The sequence below is a fragment of the Tenrec ecaudatus genome, chromosome 14 (assembly GCF_050624435.1).
Source record: "Tenrec ecaudatus isolate mTenEca1 chromosome 14, mTenEca1.hap1, whole genome shotgun sequence".
Taxonomy (NCBI): domain Eukaryota; kingdom Metazoa; phylum Chordata; class Mammalia; order Afrosoricida; family Tenrecidae; genus Tenrec; species Tenrec ecaudatus.
This window is the reverse complement of record NC_134543.1, coordinates 62,157,520-62,185,216: the sequence shown is the minus strand read 5'-3', so window position 1 is coordinate 62,185,216 and position 27,697 is coordinate 62,157,520. Positions and strand designations below refer to the sequence as shown.

The following is a 27,697-nucleotide window of genomic DNA, read 5'->3' as shown; positions in this document are numbered from 1 at the left end:
CTTCCTCGCTTTCTTGTAAAACAAAATTATGGAAGCCAACTTTGATCATAAGACATTTCATTTGTATGTAGTTTCCAATAGAGGAAAATCTGGTCTTCATTGCATCTTAATAAAAGTTCAAACCTTATACTTCCTTCTAGGATTCCCCTTACGAAAAACTGTGTAGAAAATGCTTTTACTGCATAGGCAAGCAGATTTTCATTTGGTTTAGCTGTTTTTGCAGAAGTGCCAATATGTGTCAGCAGAAATGCACAGCATGGGCAAGTTTAATTTTTAAAAATATTGCTAAATACAGAAATATGAGTAAATGAACATGAAATGTGGAAAACTTCCTGGTACTGATACACTTAAGGTTCTTAAAATAAAACACACAGCATAGAAGCCTAATATAGATTAATAAAGGAAGGAGAGTTCAGGAAAATAACAATTAAAAAGTTTTTTAAAAAGGAAAATACCCAGAATATCTTGGAAACAATTTTCCTATGGAGTATAAAGTGTAAAATTGCATAAATGTTAAATTTTGCATAAATAGGGCAATAATTGTCTTCATAAGTCCATATGAATTTTTAATAGACATATTACCTAGTAATGGTTAAAATAGGCTAGAGAGGTTCTATGGATACTAATGTTTAACCTGCCAACAATACAATTGTTTTCTATTAAAGTATATTACATTAATAATTTATTCTTCTAGACATTTATAACTATATAATCTATGCTCTGCAGTATAAAGACAGATTTATTAATATAAAATTTTCTGCACTAGAGGAGATTCTTGAAAAAAATCTCCAAGCTCAGTCTTTATCAAACAATATGAGGTTGTAACACAATATTTTATAATTTTTACACTTTTTATTCTTTCTAAGTCAGTGTTATATAATGTAATATAATTTGGTATAAAATGTAGGTGATTCTATAATGAACTGATAGGTTCATAATGTTTTTTTTAATAAATCATTTTTTGGGGCTCATGCAACTCTTACCACAATCCATACATACATCAATTGAGTAAAGCACCGTTATACATTCGTTGCCCTCGTCATTCTCAAAATTGGCCTCTCACTAGGGTTCCTGGATTCAGCTCATTTTACTTTTTTTCCCTTCCTCTTCCTCTCCCTCCCCTCTCCCCCACCCCCCATGAACCCTTAATAGTTTATAAATTATTATTTTATCTTATCTTACACTGCCCGGCGTCTTCCTTCACCCACTTTCCTGTTGTCCATCCCCCAGAGAGGAGGTTACACTTAGATCCCCCAGATCGGTTCTCCCTTTCTACAGCCCCTTCCCTCCTGGTGTTGCCACTCTCACCACTGGTCCTGAGGGCTCCATCCGTCCTAGATTCCCTGTGTTTCCAGATCCCTACTGCACCGCTGTTCATTCTCTGGTCTAACCAGGTCTGCAAGATAGAATTGGAATCATGGTAATTGGGGGGAGAAAGCGTTCAAGAACTAGAGAAAGGTTTTGAGTTTCATTGTTGCTACACTGAACCCTGAGTGGCCCATCTCCTCCCCATTACCTCTCTTCAAGGGATGTCCAGCTGTCTACAGATGGGCATTGGGTCCCCATCATGCACTTCCGTCATTCACGGTGATGTGATTTTTTCACCCCCTGACATTGTTGCTTGAAACCTGGTCCCCTCGGCCCTTCATGATCACACATGGTGTGTTGCTTCCATGTGGGCTTTATTGCTTCTGGGCTAGATGGCCACTTGTTTATTTTCAAGCTTTAAGTCCCAGATGCTATATATCTCAATAGCCGGGCACCATCAGCCTTCTTCAGCACATTTATTTATGCACACATTAGTCCAGTGTTTATGTGATGAGGGTTATCACGCAAAGATGGTTTTTGTTCTTTGGTGTCTGCTACATGATCCGTTCAACACCTTGTATTCACTTAGGCTGTGTGCTTCTTCTCTGTGGGCTTTGTTGCTTCCAAGCTAGATGACTGCTTGTTTGCCTTCAAGCCTTTAATACCCCAGATGCTATGTCTTTTTGATAGCCAGGCACCATCAGCTTTCTTCACCACGTTTGCTATGTCTTCAGTAATCATGTTGGAAAGGTGGGTATCATGGAATGACAGTTTATCTGGGCAAGGTGCTATTGTATTGCGGGAGTGTGCGTGAGGAGGCCCAGTGTCCACATGCTACCCTATTACTGAATCTATAAATATATACACATAGGTCTATTTCCCCCATAATCATAAATATATTTACATATGTACATGTCTGTATTTAGGCTTATATATATGCCCTTTGCTTCCTATTCCTTTCCTCTATTTCCTTACGCTTTCCTCCTGTCCCACTACCATGTTCAGCCTTCATTCTGGTTTCTGTAATTCCTCTTGGTTATCTCACCCTTAGTCACTCCCTACCAGTCCTCCCTTCTCCTTAGCACTGGTTTTGAACCACTCATTGTTCCCTTGTCCCTGTGTTGGCCAACACCTCCTCCCTTCCCCTACTCCCACGCTCTCATGTCCCTCCGGGACCGTTGGTCCCGTTATTTTCTTCTCGCATTGTTTGTCCAGTCTATCATATCTAGGAGGACCTGCAGATAGAATAATATGTGCATAAAATGCAGATGGCTTTGACAGCACCCAAGTGGCACCTAAACATGGCATCGACAGCAGCAACACCGACACGCTGACAGACAAAAAAGCCACTCACATACAAATTTTACAAGAAAAAAACAAAACAAAAAGACAGCAAAACAAAAAATTCTGTTAGTAGTTCGAGGTCTGCTTGTTGGCCTTTAGGAGTGTTTTCCGGATGAGTCTGGTGGGGTACCATGTCCTGGCATCAAAGTCCATCCCTCATGATCTCCTTGCTCTGCTTCCCCTGCTGCTCCATTGCACACCCCCAGTGTTTGCCTCAGTGTGGTTGGGTTAGCTCAGTCACTCATCTCCCTCTGTGTCTCAAGTGCTGTCCCTTGTAGGGCCATGGGCAGTATGTCCCATCTTGCCGTGTGGCCAACTGTATGGTCCTCTCTGTACAAGGGGCTCTTCTAGCTGGTCTATCGACCTTGAGCTTGGTGGGCCCACGTGTGCTCCGTTCCGTTCTTCCTCCTTCCTTTGCTTCAGCTTCCTTCTGGGTGTGGTGTGGTAGGTCAGTTCTTTCCCACACCAGACGATCTATTTTCATTTTTTGTGGTACTTCCTTCAATGGTGGGGTCGGGCTAATTCTGGATGGGGCCAGCGAATGGTCCAGTCTCTTTGTGTAATCCTCCGTACTTTACGTTGCTCTCCTGGCTTGGTGTGTGATGGTGGGGTCCGTATGCATGTTCCAGTTCTGTGGGGACACAACCAATACTCTCCCCTGGGTGGGTTAGTGCCCTGTTCCCCCCATGCCATCCACTCAGTTTCTCCCCACCCCACTTCTCCCTCACCCCACTTTCTCTCCACCCCACTTCACCTGCCTCACTTCTCCTTCTTTATGCTGGACTCGTAATGGTTTTTAAAACTTTTATTGTGAATTGAGTGAAGGTGTACAAAACGGCTCATCAATTTCACTCTCCACAACTTACACACATGTTCTTTCATCTTTTCATTGCAGTGCCCTCAGTGTAACTTCACTTACTCCAGTTCCTCCCCCCATGTTCTGATTCCACCTCTCCTTGTTAACTCTTCTGAACTTGTGTAAATGCTGCTGCATAATATGGGGTGGCGAGGAATTCTGAGGTGTGCTTACCTTAGGATTGTCCTGTCTGTTTTCCATAATGAAAATGTGAAATTTTTCATACCCCAAAAAGCATTGACACTCTGGTGGTAGCTATCCCCTCAGACCTAAGATAGTACAAGGTCTTCATTTATCTTATTCCCTCACAAGCAGAGAAATTATTTTCAGGGCTGACCCACTAGATGATTAGAGTAGTGGTTATGTTGCAAATAATAACTGCAAATAGGATTGAGAGAAAATAAAATGAAAAGACAGACGGACAGAAGAAGAACATAAGTGTGAAATAGAGTTGAGTAAGAAAGATGGGAAGTAATGTTTGGGAAGGTCTTTCCATACTAAAATAAGTACATGATAAAAAAATAAGTACATGATAAACTTTTAAAAATAAAGGTATATATTTGACACACATGTTAATATCTTTTTTTTTCCAGAAATAGCTAGGCTCACCTCACATCTAAACACATGGGCTCTTTATTGGGAATGCTCTGCTAATGCTTTTTGTAAAACCAGGCATTACTTTACAGGTGAACCCCGGTGGTATAGTTTAGTGGGGTTGACCTGATACTAGCGAGGTTAGCACCCTGATTTTTGTTTGCTTGTTCCTTTCACTTTCTGTTTTTTGGTTTTTATATGATTTGCTTTTGTGAATAGTAACTTGTCTGTTTTGGCAAGTGATATTTTTTTTTCTTAATCTAATTCCAGTGGATATTGCAACAGGTGTTTTGTCCTTTATAATAAATGAAGATTGGGAGAGTATCAAAAATGTTGCTTCCAAATTTGTATTAAAAGAAAACTGTATTTGTTAGGGAATTTGTAAACATAAATAAAAATCCATATCAAAGTTATTGTTTGGTTATCAGAGCTCAGGAAGCCTGAACTATAATGTAATATGTCTCAAAAAGAAATGAATATATTTCTTCAGATCAACTGGAGGACACCGAAAACATCATCTGTCCCCCATTTTCTCTTATTTTTTTATTCCTTACCACTTTATTTTGCTTATATTTCTGTATCTTGGGAACTAGGACCACCAATAACTACCCATAAGCATGCTGTATGTCCATGCATATGGAGCAAGGCTGCCCTTTCTCTTGCAGTTTGCAGTGTACTGTCTCAGGAAAGAAACTCAGATTTGCCATTCTTGAAAATATCACCTTCCCTGGACTATAATCAGCCCTTTACCTTCCTTTGGAGAAAGCTCCAAGTAAGTAAGTTACACAATGGAGTGGGGTAAACTTAGAACATTTTCATATCCATGCTCCGGAATCCTCTTAATTGGAGTAGATTTAGTTTACCAGCTTTGAAAGTCAGTTTCTGCCTTTATAAAATAGCACCAAATGATCCTACATGAATTCTCTGAGGTCAAACATAATAGGACAACAAATGAATTTTTTAGTTTATTTTTTCAGATATCACTTTAAAATTATTTCTGACTTACAGGAAACTTATTGTAACATGAAAAGCTTTCAGTAGGATATGGTAAGCTAAAGCAGTCATAGGACAATTCATGTAACACTGCGCAGCCACCACTATTAGCTAGAACAAAATATTGTTGCATTATTTAGTTTTAGTGTACAGGAAAACAAGAGGATACAGTACTTTTTATAAGAAATATTTGTAAAAGTTGAGGATCTGTCTTAATTTTTATGGATTCTCTTAATTTCATAGAATGTTTCAATAAATTTTAAAGGAAATCAATATTTTAACCAGTACATAGAAATGGGAGACCATTATATTGGTGTCTGCCTTGTGTTAATTAAAAACTATCTTCTAAAATGCTTCTAACTCATACAATTGATTCATCTCCAACCAACATTTTCTTATAAACAATAAATTTAACATCAGATGAATTTTGATTTGAACAGATTCCCACTGAAAATGAAAAGAATGAACTGTTGGTTTAATTATCACAAACTAAAGCTTATTTGCACTTATCAATGAGCTTCTCCTGGAGACTTAATAAAGCCCTGCTTTGATGGTTAAAACAGGGGGAAAGCCATTTAACACAAACCTTACGCAAAGGAAATAGTCACCATAATTAGGAAAGAGAATTATGAAGATTGGCAAATACAGACAAAGTTATTGATAACACATAAGGGTTCAATATTTTTTCCTGGAAGTAGATGTGTGGCCTTTGCCAAACATCTATGATTGTCAAGCTTTTACCTTCCAGCTCAGATGTTAGGATTGAGTTCTAGAGCTATGAGGGAGGGATCTTTAGTTTGTGGAGAAAATTCATTATATTTTAATTCCATTTTTTTTCAACGAACATTTTACAGGTCCCTCTTATTAAGTCTGCAATTACCATCCATCGAACATTACCACATGCCTAGTTGTTTTGGAGTACGTCTGAAAATAATCAAATATTTCCATGCTTCCAAATTTGAACTTTGTTCTTATTCCACACCTCAAAATAGATCCTCACCATGGGTCCAACAAGCAAAGCAAAACAACAAAAACCACCCTAGGTTGCTCTTCCCCTCGCTGTACTGCTGTCACAATTAGGTTTTATGTCAACTTGACCCTGTGTGTGAATGTCTAGGGGTGCTAACAACGCAATCAGGTCATAGCCTGTTGATGCCCCCTTGAGGGTGTGACCTTCTTACAAGGGAGAAACGGAACTTCCCCCCTCTCGCTTTGTCCCTTCCCCTCTTGCTTGCTGGGAGTCTGCTTCCCTGCCAATTCTCATGTAGGTCCCAGGACCCTGAGGATTGTTGCTACACTGCCATCTTACCATTGACCTTGGATTCACATGTCTGCAGTCACTGGTCTGCAGTCTTAAATCACACTTCATATTTCTATGTTATCAGTGTGAAGAGGGCCCTGGCTTTCATTGTACTGATGGATTAGAATTGGACTGGACTGGGGTGCCTTTTTGATATAAAATTACTCCTTGATATAAAGCTCTTTCTTATACATATATGGGTGTCCTGCTTGTATTTCTCTAGCGAATCCAGCCTGATACAACTGCATAATCAAAATATATCGAAACCCTATGGTTTGACATTTCTCTACTCCTCAGACCCGTATTTTCTCTAGGTTCAAATTGCTAAGTCAGCCATTTGAATCAATATCCATCTCTTACTTAAACAGTGAAATATAGATGTATCTTTATCACTATCTGCCTCAGAATTTGACTATTTAAAATAATTTTTCAAATTTTAATCACATTATTGGTATAATATCTTCAATAAAATATAGAAATAACATGGTTTCTAATTCTCATTGCTCTATTCAGTCATATTTACTGTTATGAGCTTCCAGATTTTACACAACAAGAAACAAATTTACTTGTGTCCTGAATATTGCTATCTGTTACAGACATCTCTACTTAAGTTTCAAATTATTAGATTCAAACATAAAATTGCATAAATCCCCAAGAGAGCTAATGGCTTGTCCTGTATAGTATAATATGTATTGTGCACATATTTTCATATGTTGATAATGCATATTTTATAAATAACTGATCTCTATCTGTAGTTGTGAGTGCTTACATATCAATAATGTATACATATATGCATATGCACACACATGCATATATGGGGCTGTTTCACAATTTAATGGAAGAATATCATGATCTTTCTATTAGTTTTACCAATGAACTTTTTGAAGCTCATTTCAGGGAGGCCTGACTCATAAAGCCCTATATACAATGAAGCAAACATCATCAACATATCTTAGTGGTGCTGGAGCCCATTGATCCTGCTATTGTGTCAGTCGGCCTTGATAAGGCTTTTCCACTCCTTTGCTGACACTCTCCTTTCCAAGTGTGATGTTCTTCGCTAGGCACTGATCACTCTGGATAACTAACAAAGCCCTGTGAGACGAAATCTGAAGAATCGACTTTATGAAGAGCATGAGTTTAGCTCTACTTCTTCTAAGGAAGATCTGTTTGCTCTTCTGTCAATGTTATATTTAAGATTTTTTCACTAAGGCCATAATTTAAAGGCATGGGTTATAAATAGGCCTTCTATTTTCTTTCTTTCTTTTTTTTTTTTTAGCTTTTGTATACATCTGAGGTTATTGAAAATACCATGATTTGGGTCAGGTTTAACTTAGTCCTCAATGTAACATCTTTACTTGTGAACACTGTAAAGATATCTTTGTACTACACTTGTCTAGTAAAATGCATAGTTTGGTTTCCTGACTCTCTTCCGTGGGTATCAATTGTAGATCGAAGTAAAAGGAAATTCTTGACATCTTTAATCTTTTCTTCATTTTGATGTAGATTCTGGGTGCAGTTGTATTTACTTAATTTGAGGTATCACTGACCATACTAAAATCTGTAGTTTTTGATCTTCATTCCATGCAACTGCTTCAAGTCCTTTCAGCAAGCAAGAGTATGTCACCTGCCTGTCTCAAGTTATTAATGAGTCCTTTCCGATCCCGGTGTCACTTCCTTCCTTAGATAGTCCAATTTGTTTAGTATAACCAAACTCAAACTCACTGTCATCGGATCAATTCTGATTCCTGGCAACCTGTAGGACAAGGTAAAACTGTCCTTGTGCATTTCTAAGCCTGTAACTCCTTCCAGGAGTGGAGAATACAGGTCGTTGAATACATAGTAATTGGTCTGAGAGTATTAGGTATATATAACCTAGTGACTGACATCACAGGAATTAAGAAATTTTTTATGATTGAATATAGCACTAGAAGTATTCCACCTTTCTTTGTTTTGATAAATACCCAAGCAATGGCAAGGTTTTTAATAAGATAGTGAAGATAAATATATTATTTCTAGAGTAAACTTTGTTAAAAAATAGCCAGAAATATAAGTAAAGAATTAAAGTGTTAAATGACATTTTTATAGAAAAAGTAATTTGAAAAAGAAAAGTGTTTCAATTTTAGACAATGTGATAGAAGGAAATGTATCAGCATTTTGTATATTAGACACAAAAAAGACTTATAAGTGAGAAGTTAAAAGTGCCATATGAAATTATTCTGTTTAAGTCAAATAATAAATAATGTTGATTAGACTAAAAACAAGGGCCTTTCAAGTGCCAGCACTTAATTAGCAATATAAATATTTTTCAATTAACATTTTTTGCAGTCATAATAGAACATTAGGGTGTGTGAAATATGCTAAATTAATTAATATATATTACTTTTACTACAGCAATCACTCTTGCATTTCACCACATATCAGATGAATTAGAGGGAAATATTTTTATATTGTGACATTTATACTTCTTTGAATATAAAATTATGCACGTGTATTTATATGCTTCCTAGATATTAATCTTTAAAGATTACATTTTGTAAAGTTGCTGTCAATAAGGTCAAATTTATAAATGGGAAAATTTTCTAAAACTCTAAATTGAATTACTTGTGTGAATCAAAACTATTGTTTCTATGGTTTTAAGTCATACATTAAAAAAGCAAACTCACTGCCGTCTAGTCGGCTTACTCAGAGTGACCTTGTTGGACGGGGTAGAACCATCCCTGGGGTTTCTCATACTGTAACTCTGTACAGGATTGGAAAGCCTGTATTTCTCCTGCGGAGTGGCTGGTGGTTTCCAACTGTTGACCTTGTAGTTAGAAGGTCAACTGGTAACTACTACATCACATATATGAATTTATGCCATACAAAACTGTTTAAACTTATGCTAGTGTCCCGTGGCTGGTTGCAGACAAATTCTCTTAGAAATACACTTGTATTTGTTTTGCTACAGTGTTGTCCATGACTCACTGAAGCTTCACAATCAGTTTCTGGGACTACAGTGAAATAAGACTTTTTAAATGAATCGCGCTTTTGAGGAAGGTGAGGAAGTCCTCACAGATGAGCTTAGAGAGGGCAGACTATCTTCACTTTTGATGAATAAAGGAGCACAGAATCTGGTAAAAGAAGATTGGAGAAATACCATTGACTTGATAGCGGCTGAAGTTGAATCTCACATGGTTCTGCATATTAAATGTTAAGCGAACATCTTGGGTTCAACAAGCTGTCAAGGTGATGTCAAAAGCGTCGTGTGAAGATCAACTAGTTCAAACACTGTAAGATCTTTGCATCAGTCTTTTAAGCAAGAGTGACATGAAGGAAGACAGTTTTCTGTAGGAAATCTTAAGTGGGAATTACTTTTGGATTTATCTATATGATCCAGAGAGCAAGGTCTCACAAAAACAGTGGCTGACTCTCCGATCTGCCGGGCCAGTAATATCCAAAGCAGAGAGGTCAGCTTAGAAGATTATAGCAAACGTCTTCTTGGAGATTTCAAAGGGTTCCCTTCAAATATTTTCTCAAATGATACAGAACTAACACAGGGACTTATTATAAAGAACTTTTAAGAAATTTTAAAACTGTTGATGGGAAAAGGGCCGGGAAAGTTTTGCTGTGGTATTTCCACTCCACCATAACAATATGTTTGCTCATTCTTGGAAGGTAGTAAAGTTTGTGCTAGAAAATATTTCATTGGGATGTTTTGTCTACCCACATTACAACCTCTATCTTCTCACATCACATTTTTTAAACTTCCAAAATTCAAAGAATACTTAAAAGGAATAGAAGTTGTGTGCCTTAAAGGTATCAAAACTTCCATTTTGATGTGGTATAAATCACGGTGTACAATTCCTTGCAGAAGAATTAGAGAAATGAAAACATTGCCTTCAGAGGTGTGAGGACAGATAGAGAATATGTCTCAAAACAATAGCTGTACATTTTGGTATTTTTCTTTAATAAAGTTATCTGTGATTTTGGAACAATGCTTTTTAAACCTACTCTCATATTTAAGAATAAAACATGACACTAATAAGCACCAGATATATCTAAAAATTATAAATGAAAATTTACAAGCAATACTTATGTCAACATAAAACCAAGCATTTTTTTCCAAAATAAAAATTATTGTTTCTGTTTTAAAAAGTAGAATCTGGATGTACAGTTTACATATTTTATGCAGATGTAATGCTAGAGAAATGTGCTTAGGATTAGTTTTTATATTAAATCAACACTATTTGATGAACTATCTGATATATTGATAATATAACAATCAATCATTAACTTTAAAACCATCAACAAATATATTTATTTTCAGTGATTTTTAAACAACTAAAATAACAATATTCCTTATATGTTTCAGATTTTAACTTTAAAACATTCAACTTTTGAATAGTAAAGATGAATTGTTAAGAATCACATAAAGCAAATAGTATTTCTAGCCTGGAAAAAATGTATGTGAACTCTTTTTCCTGGTTGTTCAGCTATTTTATACGTCATTATATACACACAGTATGTGATAGTGTAACAAATCCACAGAAATTCATGTATGAGATAGTTTTATATAAAAGTTAAATGTGCATCAATAAAACATCCCAATTCAGTGCTTCCCAAACCCACAAGTCCAACATGAACCCATTAACCCATATGTTCAACACCAATCCACAAAGTCCTCCTCCATCTCACAAAACAGACACAATGATGCCAACTGCAAGAGGAAAGCTGAGTCAGTGAATTTTTTAACATCTCAGTGCTGGCAGGGGTCTCCACATGGCTGCTCCAACACCTAGGGCTTCATGGGGTTAAGTCTATGCGGCTTCTCCTCAGGGATGTCTTGCAGGGAGTAAGCCTTGCCAGCCAAACCAGGGAACTGGCTAAGGCAGCTGCACTCTGGTGCGACCATCACAAAGCAGTAGACCCAAGAACTCATAAGGCGAGGCTCACTGAGTCATTTATCCCTCCCCCCTTCAATTAACCCCACTTGTGTTTATCGCCCAGGTTGGCACAATAAACTACCTCACAGGAGAATCATTCTAAATACATGGTAGACAATAGATAAATGCAAGGGACCTTCAAAATTTTATTTAAAATGAAATACATTATAATAGAATTTTCACAAAGTTTTGAAGCTACTTTTTATTTCCTGGATGAATGCAATGCATGAATGAATGCTTATATTTAGAATAAAAACTTTTTACATTAATATCTAATTCAAATTTTAGTATACAAGCTCCCATGAAATTAGAATCATTTTTAAAATTCTTATAATCTACATAAATACTAGAAAGAAAATTTAATTCAAATTTTAGCTATACGATAAACAACAGACTTATGGAAAGCCTTTTGTCACCAAATACCTTAAGTGGTAGATATAATGAAATATGTCTTATTGCATTGGCTAATTGATAGGATATGAAAGTAACCCCAATATCTAAAGTTGCAAAAATCCAAATTAAAAAAAGGTTAAAAAATGTAGTTATCCGCACCAGCCGATCTTCACAACACACTATGCAAACCCATTTCACTCTTTAAATTTCACTCATGTATAATTTTAATAAAATAAAAATTGATGCATTTAAAAGAGCCCTTCAGTGATGCCAGTGACTAAACTCTCTACTATTCCTCTGAGGGTTGGTAGTTTGAACCTACCCGCCAGTTCCATGAATCAAGGCTTCCTCTTCTATGAAGGCCCACAGCCCTGCTAACCCGAGGGCATACAAGCCTGCTCTGAAGCCCATGGGGTTGCCACAAGTCAGAATTGGCTTGTACACTAGATGTAATTATTTTGGTAGCGTATTTAGATTAGTGAATTACTAGTAAGGAAGGAAAAGAAGCGGGTGTGGAGGTGGGGGAGAACTATAGGAAGGAAAGGAAAAGGGGTTGAAACTTTTAAAAATTAGGAAGAAAAGAATTGAGGACACTTGCTAGTTTTCAACTAAGGAATATAGTTATATTTCATCATTTGCAAGATCTGTATTGATAGCCCTTATGTAACCTTCACCTCTTAGTACTTGGGCATTATGTATATAGAAAATATGAGAACTTTTTCAATTAATATGTGTTTGTAGGACACAATCCTGCAGTCACAAATGAATGGGGTAATGGCTTGGCTGGAGATACAACAAAGGCCTCAGAGAAGTGAGTTGACCTTTCTTCTCACATTGTTGCTTTAGCCAGGAGTACTTCTGCCTTCTGTAGTGCGTCCAATCAAACTGTGTATTGCTCCAGTCATTCAGACACTTTCTCCCAGATCTACAAATCAAATCAACGGAAAAACTAATGGTCTTTCAAATTGCTGCTGTTTATAGAGGGAGGAGCCTAATATTCAGATTCATAACATAAGTATAAAATTTTACTAGATTGAAGGGAAATTAAGACTATCTGAGACTCAAAAATAATAGAGACTGGGTAAAGGATGGCTACAGAAAGTACTTCGTGGTGCTAATGTTTGAACTGAGTACTGGACTGAGCAAGAAGAGAAGGAGGTACGGCAAGGTTTAGAGAAAAGTTCATGATGCTATATTTATCTGGCCTGAAATGACTGTGAGGTTTGTAAGTTGGGACTACCGGCAGCCGGGACAAGGTGAAACTTGTTTAACACTAAACTGATGTACAGCAATGTCAGGCATTAAATCATGATGTAAAATTTGAAGATGGAGTATAAGTTCAGGGCTAGAGTGCTGGAAAAGTTGTTGTTATTGTTTTTTTGTTGTTGTTGGTTAGGTGCCCTGGAGTCAGCTCCAAATCATAGTGACCCACATATATTAGAATGAAACATTACCCAGTTCTGCACCATCCTCACCATTGTAATTTTTAAGGCCATTATTGCAGACACTATGCCAATTTGTTTTTTTAATCGTGATATTCGACCTTGGATCTGCTTATATAGTTTAGCGAGGAACCATGGAGGTACAGTGATTATGAGTTGGGCTAATACCCATACCGTCAGAAGTTGGAAATCACCTGCAGCTCCACAGGAGAAAGCTGAGATTTCTATTCCCATACACAGTTACAGTCTCAGAAATCGACAGACGGGTGGGTCACTGTGAGTCAGCATTGACTCAATGGCAGTGCGGGGGTTTTACTTGTTTGTTTTGTATTGACTTTTTAATACATTAGCAAGTTGGCATAGAGGTTATATGTTGTGCTGTAATCCACAAGGTCAGCACTTTAAAACTACCAGCTGCTCAATGGGAGAAAAATAAGGCTTTCTCATGCCACGAAGAGCTACATTTTCAGAAACGTGCCGGGAGCGTCCTACCACGTCTTATAGGGTAGCTGTGAGTCAGCATCGACTAGAAGGCAGTGAGTTACACATTAGTAAGCAGAGTGTTTTTCTCTAGGAACATGTCTTTTCTGATAACCTGTCCAAAATATGTGTGAGGAAGCCTACTTACCCTGGTGTCTAAGGAGAATCCTGGCTGTATTTCCTCTAGGAGAGATTTCTTTATTCTTTCGGCGATCCTTAGAAATGTCAAGTCCTTTGCTGGCACCACAATTCAAGTGCATTGATTCTTCTTCAGTCTTCCTCACTGTTACACTGAGTGGTAATCCATACTGAAGGCTGCAGTGCTTAATTTTCATCAGCAAGTGCATCATGTCTTCCTCACTTTCAGCAAGAGTGGGCCATCTTATATTGTTGATAAACCTTCCTCCAGCCTGGATGCCACATGCTTCCACGTGTATACAAGAGTCTCTGATGATTTGATCAGCATACGGATTGGATAAGATGGTGGAAAGTTACAAAATCAGACATTTCCCGATTTTAAATTACGCAGTCTCCCTTGTTCCATTCAGAGAACTGCCTCTGGATCCACGTACACGTATTGCAGGAGCACAGTGACGGGTTCTGCAATCCCTATTCTTCTCGAGGTTAGCCATATTTGGTTATGATTCACACAGTCAAGTACATTGGCATAGTCAATAAAACACAAAAAAGCATATTTCTGTTATTTTCTGCTTTGAGCCAAGATCCATCTGAAATCAGCAAGGCTAGCCCTTGCTACACTTTCTCTTCTGAATCTGGCCTGAATCCTCGGCCGTTCCTGTCAGTGTACTGCTATGATTGGTATTGTTGGATGATCTTCAGAAAATAAAATGATGTACATGAGATATTAATAATGTTGTTCTTTAATTCAAACACTCAGTTTCATTACCTTTCTTTGAAATAGTTACAAATATGGATGTCCCCCTGTGGGAAACAGAAAGATTTCTCTCAAGCTGTCTCTTCCAAATATATTCCAAACTTAGCTGCTTGCGAATGACTGTACACTTGGAGGGCATCAGGAGTAGATCAGGGGTCATTCTCCCTAAGAGCTATCAGCCATCTAGAGCAAGCAGACACCACTGTTTATCCCACAAGTAGGGCCCACTCCCTTCTGATAAGGATAGTAGTTGTCTGTTTCTTTGTAGGAGACACCAGAGAGGTAAACCCGCCCAAGGATGACCAAGGTTAGGCTGCTATCCTAAATCTAGAATCCGCCCATCTTGTCACATGTATACCCCCAACCCCTCCTCTTCCTATTGCGTGTATTTCCCTAGACCACCCCCTCTCATTGCTCTATAACCTATAGCACAGCCCCTTCCGGTGATGTGGGTACTCACCTGTAATTAAGGGGCTTGCATGTCCCCAGAGAATATAAAAGCCTAGGCTAGCATTAAAGATCAATCTCTCTCCCTCCACGTGGACCACCAAGCAGGGCTGAGGTGAGCATGCTACCATGAATTGTGTCTGACTCCATGTATTTCAATATTCTTTCTCTCATGCTCTCTGTAACTTTACTATAATCTTTACTTATTATCGCTGTACAGTTGCACCTACTGTACCAGTAATGATGTGTTAGGGGCTGGCTTCCCCTGACATCTTCCAGTCATTATGATCTAGAGGCAGAAAACAATTCCTCAGAGAGTCTCCAGGACCAAACTGATGAAGAGCTACCAGCCAAGCTTTGTAAAATTCTTGACAGGAGCCAAATTTTGAATGTGTCTGCCCAGCAGAAATGGTCGTTACTGAGAGCTAATAGCAGGGGTCTCTATAAATGCAAACTTTGTGAGTTCAACAGCAAGTATTTTTCTGACTTAAAGCAGCACATGATCTTGAAGCATAAGTGCACTGATTCAAATGCGTGTCGAGTGTGCAAAGAAACGTTCTCGACCCACATGCTTCTGATCTAACATGCCAAACTGCACGAGAAGGATCCCTACATTTGTAAATACTGCGATTATAAAACCGTGATTTTTGAGAACCTCAGCCAGCACATCGCAGATACCCATTTCAGCGATCACCTCTATTGGTGTGAGCAGTGTGGTGTGCACTTCTCCTCGAGCAGTGAGCTCTACTTACTTCTCCAGGAGCACAGCTGTGACCAGGAGTACTTGTGCCAGTTCTGTGAACATGAAACGAATGGCCCGGAAGATTTTCATAACCACGTGGTAAATGAGCACGCATGTAAATTAATAGAGTTAAGCAATATAACCATGGAGAGCATGGACAATACAGCCTCTTAAGCAAAATTACCTTTGACAAATGTAAAAACGTCTCTGTATGTCAAATATGTGGGTTTCAGAGTAGACTTCATACAAATGTCAACAGGCATGTTGCTATTGAACACACTAACATTTTTCCTCGTGTTTGTGATGACTATGGGAAAGGCTTTTCAAGTATGCTAGAATATTGCAAGCATTTAAATTCACATTTATCTGAGGGGATTTATTTATGCCAGCATTGTGAATGCTCAACAGGACAGAGCAAAGCACTCAGCTGACCTACCTCATAAATGTAGTGACCGCTTGATGAGGTTTGGATATGAAAGGGAATTAATTAGCCACCTTCCAGCTCATGAGACAACTTGATTAATGTCTGTATAAAATAAATTTTGGGTTTGGGGTTTGTTTTTGGATGTTGAAATGGATGGTTTTAAAGATAATTTAAGGGAATTGCCTTTAACAAGAATGTTTTTAATTTTCAGTTTTTATGGCATTGTTATTGCCAGCATATAATTTATCTGAAATGTGGTATTTTTGATTCCATGGTAGTTTTCACCACTTTGGTGACTTTCTATTGCATGTGCTCCAATTCCATGAGTTGTCTAAAAATATATACTGAAGCAACTTCTGTTATGATAGCTGCTCTTGAGAAGACAACCTTGGTTTTCGGTGATAAATCACTTCACATAGGATGTCATTGAAGTCCAGCACTCAACCCGATCTGAAAGCACTCCACTGTATATGATGATGCCCTGTGGTGCTGGTCCCCTTCCACATTCCCCACTAGTATGTACCCCTATGGCATCAGTGGGCACATAGTAACACGAACAGGTCAATGCTATTGCAGAAAGAAAAGACCCCATTCTTGTCAGACACTCTGGTTTTCTGTAATTCTAGCTTTCTGTTAGTACTGTTGCTAAGCCTTTATCTATGTGCTGAGTCATTTTAAATGTCCCCGTGGAGAGATGAACATGGTGAGGGCCCAGACAGTAAAGGAAAAGAGCCATTTCATAACTCATTCAGAACATGTCAGCATTTGGTGTTCGGTGTTCACGGCAAACTTCGGGTCAAACTCCTGGTGTTAAATGATCAGTTGGAATGCACTGAAGGATTGTTGTAATGTGTAAAAGATCTTGGAAAGAAAGGGGCTGCTACCATGATAATGTATAAATTATTTTGACAATGGCAAAACTGGTTTCATGTCTGAAATAAACATAAAAAAAAGATGGCAGTAGTAGCTCATTGGCCTCAAATACAATATACATCGCTGCGAACAATAAAAAAGAAATAATTCAATAGATAGTTCATCAATTTCTGGAGCCTTTTTTATTGGCTAATGCTTTCATCACATCTTATCCTTCTTTAACCATCATATCTTGCTCATATGCTACCTCCTGAACTGGCCAAATGCTGGCTACTTTTTTGGTATAGGGACTGTGTTTATTTGCATCTTCTTTGGATGCTCACAGCATCGTTCAGTATTTTGCCTATACATTCTTGCCATATTGTAATTTTAGGTTTGAAGTTTTTCTTAAATATTTTCAGTTTAAGATATGCTGAACCTGTTCTTCCATTTTTAGTTTTCAAATTCTAGTTCTTTACACGATTCATGATAATTTTTTGTTTTTCTCCTTTCAAGCTGTCCTTTGAAATTTTCTATTCAGCTCCTTGACTTTGCCATTTATTCCATTTTCTTTAGCTACGCTATGATTCAGATCAAGTTTTAGAGCCTTCTCTGACATCCCCTTCATCTTTACTTTCTTTCCGGCATTTGTCATGATCTTTTGCATCCTTTCTGAGTAATGTTCTTGATGTGCTCCCACAGCTCATCGTGTCATCTGTCATTAGAGTTTATTGCCTCACATTTGTTCTTGAAATCTTCCTGAAATTTGGTGGGATAGACTTAATGTTGTATTCTGGTGCTCTTGGCTTGTTTTAATTTTCCTCAGTTTTATCCTAAACTTACATATGAGCAATTGATGGTTTGTTCCCCAGTCAGTCCTTGGCCTGATTTTAGCTGCTGATATTAGTTCCTACGTTTTTTCTTTACACACATGTAATCAATGTGATTCCTGTATATTGTATCTGGAGAAGTCCATGTGTGTAGTCACCTTTTGTGTTGTTGAAAAAATATATTCACTGTGGACAAGTCATTGGTTATGCAAATTCTATCGTGTGCTCTCCAGCTGCCTTTCTGTCACCAAATCCGTATATTTTCCAACTACTGTTCCTTCCTCTTTGTTTTCAGTGTTTGCATTCCAAGCACCAATAATTATCCATGCATCTGATTGCATGTTTGATCAATTTCAGACTGAAGAAATTAGTAAAATTATTTAATTTCTTCATCACTAGCTTTTTTGTTTGTGGGTAAATTTTATTTGATTTAATTTCCTTGAAGGCAGATAGATTTATATACTATCACACAGTTTGTACTTCATGATCAATTTTAAAATATTTATTTTGATAATAAATGGTAAATTGTAACCCTTTATTATGTTATTCTGGGCATAGTGAATTATATGATTTTTTAAATTCAAAATTGTCAATTTCAGCTCACTAAAGCCCAGTGAGCCATTTCATTCATGAACATTTATAATTTTCCTAGATTTATTTTTTGCACATTCAAAATTCTGATCATTTTTGAATGTTTCCAGCTGTTTCTCCTTCACTTGAGTCATTCCCTATTAGCAAGTGAAGATCTCAGGGGCCCAGGTTTTATCCAGACATTCACACCGAACTCAGGTGCTAAGCGTTCTCACTAAGTATGTGGATACAGCTCAGTGGAGCTGTGGAAAATTATTTGTACTGACATTAATGTAAGAATAATGGAGGCTAGAGGAATACTGTGTCCCTAATGAGGGTAACCTGTGAGGGGATGGATACAGTGTATCCAAGGGAAAATGGTGGCTATTCTGGCCATACTGGTTGTAAATAAAATGCATTGAAACATAGGCTTAGAATAATCCTTGAAAACAACACAAACCATACCTGATTCCATATATGAGAAAGAAGATTGCTGTGTGTGGTTGCATTGACTGCCACTCATAACAACCTTACAGGGCAAGTAAAACTGTTCTAGAGGGATGTGTACTAGGCTGGAACCATGAGTCGAGCCTATGACCACAGCTCCTGCAGAGCTGTTCATGGTGTTTCATTGCTGGCCTTTCACTAACAGCTAAACTTTGACCACTTTGGAGCTACTCGTGTTCCTTTTGAGGAAGAAATCCATGAATGGAATACACAATAAATGATTTTTTAATTTCTGCCATTGAAGAATATCAGGTGTAGTAGCAGTAGTGGGTAATGGTGAAGTGTGACAATCTGCCAGAGTCATTATAGAAAATGAGGACACTCAGCGTGTGCTAAAATGAAACCTGCCAAACAGTGCTGGGGGCCAGGTGCCATTAAAGTGCATAATCTGGAGTCAGGGGAAAATCATACCATTTTCTCAATTGCAGAATACAAATAAACTGATTTTGCATTCTAAATTAGATGGCACAGAGTATTCCAACATTCAACAACTATAAGATACAGGAATATTGAGAAAATCTGCGATTGTTGAGTACACTGTTTTCGATGATTAGAGTAGATAGAATATAAGTGGAAGACTGAAGACTACTTATAACTAAGAGTCAAGCCAGCATGGGTCACCAAGAGTAATGGTGATGGGAACGGGAGCATATAGTGAGAAAAAAGTATCACTACAATTGAAAATACCTAGATAGCACGGTGTTGCTGGGGGATGGGAGGAGTGCATTTTAAGATTAGTGGTAAGTTTTGTACAGTTATCGTTGTTGTAGTTTCTGGATCTATTGGGTCTTATCTGATCCACAGTGACCCTATTCAAAACAGAATGAAAATCTACATGCTCCTGCACCATCCTCACAATTGTTTCCATTCCTGAGCCTATAGATGCGCCCACTGGGTCAGTCTTCCTCTTTTTCACTGGCCTTCCACTTTACTGAACATGAAGTCTCCTCCAGGGACTGGTCTCTCCAAAGTATGGAAGACAAAGTCTTGCCATCCTTGTCTCTCAGGAGTACTCTGGCCTTTCTTCTTCCAATACAGATGAATTTTTCCTTTTAGCAATCCATGGCATTTTCAATATTTATCTCCAGTACCACAATTCAAATCCATCAATTTTTCTATGGTCTTCCTTATTTAATTTCTAGCTTTCACATGCTTATGATACAATGGAGAATGCCATGGCTCGAGTCAGGCACACCTTAGTTCTCACTGTACCACCCCTGCTCTTCAATACTGTAAAGAGGTGTTGTGCAGCAGATTTACCAACTGCAATCTGTCTTTGGATCTCTTGACTGCTTTTGCATGAGAATTGATTGTGGATCCAAGTAAGACAAAATCCTTAATAACTTCCACCTTTATTCCATTTATCATGATGGTTCAGTCAGTCCAGCTGGGTAGTATTCCTTACGTTGTGTTGTAATCCATACAGAAGACTAAAATTAATCTTCATCAACAAACACTTGAATTCCTGTTCATTTCAGCAAGCAAGTTTGTGTCATCTGCACATCTCAACTCATTAATAAGCCTTCCTTCCATCTTGATGTTGCTTACTTCTTCATATAAACCAGCTTCTCTGATGATTTGCTCAGCATATAGATTGCATAAGTATGGTGACAAGATACAACCCTGAAGCAAACCTTTCCTGATTTTAAACCGTGCAGTATTCTCTCGTTCTCTTTGCCCAACTGCCCTCTTGATCCATGGACCAGTTCCGCATGAACATAATGAATTATTCTGGTGTTCTAATTTTCTCTTGGTTATCCATAATTTATTAGATAAGGTAGACAGAAGATTTTCATAGTTAAGGAAGTCAGTGTGACCTGGATATTAGAAGGGTCTCAAATATTCCTATTTTAGGACTTAGAAAAGGAGTAGTGTATGAATTGAATAAGAAAACTGTTATGCACAAGCTGAACCCAGTGAATGAAATGGAGGCGCCTCCTGAAGTTTCATAGGTCGCTCTGATGGGTAGATGTGGAAATAGTGTTGATTTACATCCCCACACCATTTGCCAGACAAAGTAATTGGTAGAAGAAGGAGTCAAAGGGTGTTACATTTCCATGCCAAAGCTTTGAGTATTACAGGAAGGTTGAGTGGAAATGCATTATCATTTGGAGAGTAATTTTGATAGACATAGTAAGAGTGAAAATAATTACAATTAATGAAGGTTTTCATCCAGATAGAAAAACTGAAATATAAATCAAGAGTTATATGTAATTTATATATATAATATGTATAAATAAAATGCATATAAACAATACTTTTATTTTATAGATATGAAATATATAAGGGTGTTTAGATATTATTATATAATTTATTTTCATATATACTTATATAATAAGAATGCTATCTGGGAGTGAGTTCAAACATTTACCAAAGGAGGATCACAAACTAAATTGCTTTGTATTTATACTCGAATTAATCTATCAAAACAAAAATTTTAAAATATTAAAATCTAAAATTTTGCTATACATTGCAAAGTATATTTAGTCATCCATTCTGAGATGATAAGGACATAGTATTCTATCATGCTTTTTATAATGGCTATCACTTATTTGAACTTTGCCACTGGCACAATAAGAAAAGCAAATATACTCAAATAGATATAAAGGTCTACCAGATATAATACATGGGCTTACTGGCCAAGTTTGCAAATTTAGCCTGCATGGAATCACAATGTCCTAAATCTCTTTGTTATGAGATATTTACATTCAAACCATGTAAGTCATTAACAGAAGTTATATCTAATGTACTGTTACATAAACTTCAAATTCCATTTACCTGGAACTTGAGGTTCACTGAGTGTCAAAATGATAAAAAATATAATATTACTATAATTGTTCATGAATGAATCCTAATATGCTTCTTTACAATAGGGTTGATTACAAATGACATTTATATATTTTGTTCTGGAATTTTAGGTAATACATCACAAAGTTAATAAGGTAAAATATTAGGACCCTAGGTACTATTATTTACTACTTATGAAAACTTAAATGAACCATAATAATTGTGAAACTATGTCTTATATCAAGTATATATATAGGTATATCAGTCTTGAGGAAATTCACCAGTTTAAATCAGTCAATCAGACTTTCACTTTATTTTCAGTAAATATTTAAGGGCCAATCTTGTACCCAAACTATACAAAGCAATAGGAAAATGCTAATCAAGGAAGAGTAAAGATGGCTAAATATAAATTAAAAGATATTTATAATATAAATATCTCTACCTCTTCAAAACGGAATACCTTAATTAATATTGAGATAATTAGGAAAATCTAAAAGGATGACAAAGCTGTTTTAGAGAGATTATTTAATTCATATTTGAGACATTGAAATATAGAATCTTAATATGCCTTAGTAGGTATATGCCACAGGTCCCGGTATGGAAACCATGAGGCAGAGCAGAGGACTCGTGCTGAGACCATGAAGCTAAGTGCCTTCAGGCAGGAAGCCGGGGTTCCCTTTGGGAATTCATCAACATTAGAAGGATTGGTAACTCTAGCCTGAGCATGGCAGAGAACTAGATACTGTGTGGCTGAGGGACTTTGATCAGAGATTAATATGCCTGCTGCCATGGCTGAAAGAGATGCTGATGTGATCAAAATAAGCATTCTAATCCTGAACTGAGGTAACCTATTAACTTCTCTAATAAGCCCCCACACTAAATGGTCTAATCTTGACTTGTGGTAGCCCATTAACTTCACTAACAAAGCCCCACGTGAGTCCTGTGTGCCCCTTGCAGTGTACTGAAGAACCCAGGTGAGAAGCAGAGTGCTGTAACGGGGAATGGCTGATACAGATGAGGGTAAAGACGAGTGAGGGAACATACCAGAACTCCGCTTCATGGAAATCGTACTTGGGCAGACGTGATATTGGATTCTCCTCCCCGCTTGTAGCGCTGGGAAGGTCAGATAGCTGTATGATATATGTCGATACCTATATCTTTATCAGTATCGATTATCTAATTATACATCTGTAGCTCATCAGCAGCATATCTTTATTTCACATTCTTTGGACATTATCAGGAGGGACAAGTCTCTGGAGAAGAAAATGATGCTGGTATAGTAGAGGGGCAGGGATAACGTGGACGGCGCGTGTCGATATGTATAGAGACGGTGACTACAACAATGGACTCAGACATAGCAACATAAGAGTGAAATTGGTTTTGTTCTGTTGTACATGGAATCATTATAAGTTTATCAAGGGTTCATGAGGAAGTGGGGTAGGGGAGGGAGAAGGGAGAGTGCAGAGGTGATACCAAGAGCTCAAGTAGAAAGAAAATGTTTTGAAAATGATGATGGCAAAAAGTGTACAAAGGTGCTTGGCACAATGGATGGATTATGATAAGAGTTGTAAGAGCCCCCAATAAGATGATTTATTAAAAAAATAAGTTGGATACAACTCAACTGCACTTAACAATAGCTATCTATAGTTATAGCTAGTCTATATATATGTGCATGTCTATATCTCTACTTTTGTAATGTCTATGGAGAAATGGAACTAATTTGGGATTTTCCATGAATGTTTTGAAGACGTGTGTGTGTTAATCTTCTACTTACTTTAATTCTTTAGATGGGAGTACTAATGGTTAAGTGTTCAGTGACTAAGCAAAAGGTTGTCAGTTTGAATCCATCAGGGAGAAACCAGCCCTGGAGAACATCATGCTTGGTAGAGTCTAATGAAAAAGAGGCAGACCTTCAACAAGATGAATTGACATAGTGGCTGCTTCACTGGGCTCCAATCGAGGACCAATTGTGAGAATGGCACAGGGCTTGGAAAATTGTGAGACCAGCACAATACCGGGCAGCATCTCATTCTTTTGTGCACAGGGTCACTATGATTTGGAAACCACGTGATGACACCTAACAACAATAGTCTACAAGCTGTGATACATACTGCAGTTCTGTTTCTTAGAACTACGCACTGTGTCTGTTTTGTTATGGATGACTAGGTAACTAAGACAGGTCTTAACAATATTGAAATGTTGTGTCAATAATTTTCATTTTTTGTTGTGCACCCAAAGGACCTGGAATCCATGTTACAAAATCCTATTATTAAGGCTTTACACTGGAAATTTTTAAAGTTAACAGAATCATGGAATGGTTCTGATGCATAGAAATATTTGAAAGAAATTGGCAAATGGCCACCACTTGTCTGTCAGTTCGTAACACTGTAGTAGCGTGTGTGTTGCTAAGAAGCTGGAAACCATGTGACTGGTATTTCAAATGCCGGCAAAATGACACAATGTGACCCTAGAGCTAGGAAACCAAAAGGAAGAACACAGCACATTATAAATGGAAGAACACACAAACAAAAACAATCCAAGCCTCAACATGTAATATTGAAAAATTCTACAGGCCAAATAGTGAATGATGCAGGAAGCAACAAAAGAAGATGGAAGGCAAACACAGGGACTACAACAGAAAGAACATGTCCACATTTAGCAATTGCAAGTGTGGTGCATACCTATGAAACCAATGGTACTGAAGGCAGAGGTTCAGTCTCCAATGAGAGCATTAGACAAGCACCAGGCTCCAGGAACTGATGGAATATCAATTGAAAGGCTTCAACAAGCTGATGAAGTACTGGACGCACTCACTTATGTATGTCAATAAATTTGGAAGACAACTGCTTGGTCAACTGACAGGAAGAGATCTGTATTTTGACCCATTCCAAAGAAAGGTGACCCAACCGAGGGCTCAAATTATAGAACATATCATTACTATCACATGCAAGTAATCTTTTTTCTGAAGGTCATCCAACAATGTTCACAGAAGTACATTGAGAGGGACCTTTCGAGGGTTCAGGCCGATGCACAAGAGAACACTAAACAAGGGGTACTGTTTCTGGTATCAAACAGATCTTGCTGACAGCAGAGTTACCAGAAAGTTATTTATTTTGCTTTACTATCCATCTAAATGAATTTGGCTGTGTGGACCGTAACAAACTATGGAGTGCCTTGAGAAAAATGAGAATTCTATAACACTTAATTGTGCTCATAGAAAACCTGGAATGGATCAAGGGACAGTTGTGCGAACAGAACTGGGGACTACTGCATGATTTAAAATCAGAAAAGATGTGCATCAAGTTAGGAGGCTTGAATTCACTAAAAGGTGACTCAGAAGAAAGTTCTGATGGTGATCTACTTTCAAAAGATTACAGAGAATGAAAAAACAAACAAAAAGCCATGCAATACATGCAGTGACCATTAGGAAGGACTTGGTAGCACCTGATATTTTACTGCTCTATGATAATGCATTGTTGCAAAAGATAGACATTTTATTTTGTGCATTCTTTGAAAGTAAAAGAGTTATGTCTAGAGATACATAATTAAAGGACAAGTTCTTATATGAATCAAATACCAGGTTAGAACCAGGCAAGTATTAAATATTCTCCACCCCCTGGTACCTAGGATACAGAATTTGTAGGTAATAATAAAATTACCCTATTGAGTTAGGCCTTTCATTTTGGCCTTTGATACTATGAAAATTCTTTGTAAATATATCAGGTTATTTTAGTGATTTAAATAATAAAGCCATTTGTTTTCAAATGATAAAGACATAATCTACACAAATAATCATAAATTCTTATTCCATATAGAATATAGAAAGTTAAGTTCCTTATATGGTATACTCCAACACAAAATTCAGTGGCTTAAAGTTAAGCAATATTTTCTTCTAAATATTTACATTTTCTATGTGGATGATTGAATTCAATTGAACAAGTATTGCTTAATTTTGAACCATAATATAGTTAAATTTATGATTATATTTGTAAATATTGTCACTGATGTATTTCCGTAGAGATCAACTTTTAAGTGCTAGGCATTTACATGGCTGCTAAGAAACTAAAATTTAGAGATGAAAATTTTTAATTGCAACAAATATTATCTAGAAGATTTGATGTGTAGTTCTGGAGGCAATGCAAAAACTCATGGTTAAAACAAATCAAATAGAGATGAATTTTTTGTTGTTAGGTTTCATGCGGTAGGTTCTAACTCCTAGAGACTGTTTCTACAACAGAAGAAAGCAGTGTTTGGTCTTTGCACCATACAATTGTCATGTTGGAGTTCATTGGTGTTGCCATTTAATCAATCCATTTTGTCAAAGATTTTTCTTTTTTCATACACTCGCTACTAAGAATGATGTCTAAAATACATCAGATAAATTCTTGCCATCTTCCTTTCAAGGAGGACTCTGTTTGTTCTGCTGGGAATCCAAGATATTTTCAATATATTTCATCATCAATATAATTCAAATGCATTGATTCTTCCACAAATTTCTTTATTCAGAGTTCAGCATCCATATGCATATGAGGCTATCAAAAATATCATACCATGAGTCAAGGAAACACTAGTCCTTAAAGGGATATTCTGGACACTTTAAAGTAGTCCGCGCAAAAGTGCTGTTACATGAAATATGTCATTTGATATCTTGACTGCTATTTCTATAAGGATTGATTGTGGATCCAAAGCAGATGAAAGTCTGACATTTCCATCTTTTCTCCTTTTATCATGATATTGTCCTATTGCTTCAGTTGAGAGGCTTTAGAGTTCTTTACTTTGATTTTCAATCCATACTGAAGGCTGTAATCTTTGAACTTCATCAGCCAGGGTTTCAAGTTGTCTTCATTTTCAGCAAGCAAGGATGTGTCATCAGCACATCACAGGTTGTTAATGAGACTTTCTACAATCCAGATGCCACATTCCTCTTCATGTAATCCAGCTTCTCAGATTAGCTGCTTAGCATAAAGACTGAAAAATTACAGTGAGTCAATACAACTATGATGCACACATTTCACGATTTTAAGCCACACAATGTAGCCTTGTTCTTTTCAAGCAACTAACTGCTTTTAGGTACATGTAAAGATTCTACATAAGAACAAGGAATTGTTCTGGAAACTCCATTCATTTAAGTGCTGCCCATGGTTTGTTATGATCCCCAAAGCCTGATGCCTTTGCATAGTCAATAAAAACAAAATAAACACCTTTATGCTTCTCTCTCATTTGAGTCAAAATTCAGCTGATACCATCAAAGATGTCCCTCTTTCCACTTCCTGCGGTTAATCCAGCTTGAATTTCTAGAAACTTTCAATATAACTGCAAGTATTTTTGAATGATTTCAACAAAATAATATCTGCATGTAATATTAATTACATTATTGGATAATTCTCCCGCTCTATTGGACACTTTTCTTTGCATCTTTCCAGTCGCTTGGCCTGATAGATCTCTTCCGATTTCATGGCGTAGAGAGTGAATCCTTAGAGAACCTCATCAGATGCAATCAATTTGATTCCTGTAAATTTCATCAGAGGAGGTTCATGCTGTCTAGGTTATTGGAGGGAAAAAGTAGTGGAGATGAAGAAGTCACCAGTCTTGCAAAATTCTGCCATGTGCCCACCGTATTCATTTCTATCACAAGGTGGCATTTCCAACTATTGTTCCTTTCCCTTGTCTCCAGACTTCACAGTCCAGTTGTCATTTTTATCATCACATCTTGATTGACTTGCATGTTTGTTCAATTTCAGACTGAAGAGGTTGGTAGAATCCATCAATTTCCTCATCCCTGTCTTTAGAGGTTGCCAGGAGCTATTGTGGTGGTGTTGGGCTATAACCTCCAGGTCTGGAGTTGGAAATCACCAACAGCTCCATTGGAGGAAGGTGGAGCTTTCTACTCCATGCCAAAAGTTACATTCTTTGAAATTCACAGGGGCAGTTCCACCTTGCTCTGAAGGGTCACTATGAATCAGCATTGATATGATGGCAGGGAGTTTGTTTTGGGGGGACATTATAATGTA

The 27,697-nt window shown here is 37.4% G+C and overlaps 1 pseudogene; it reads left to right on the top strand.

The window, feature by feature from the left end:
* Window positions 1-12,827: 12,827 nt before the first annotated feature.
* LOC142426591 (zinc finger protein 639-like) lies at window positions 12,828-16,235 on the top strand (annotated as a pseudogene).
* The last annotated feature ends 11,462 nt before the right edge of the window (window positions 16,236-27,697 follow it).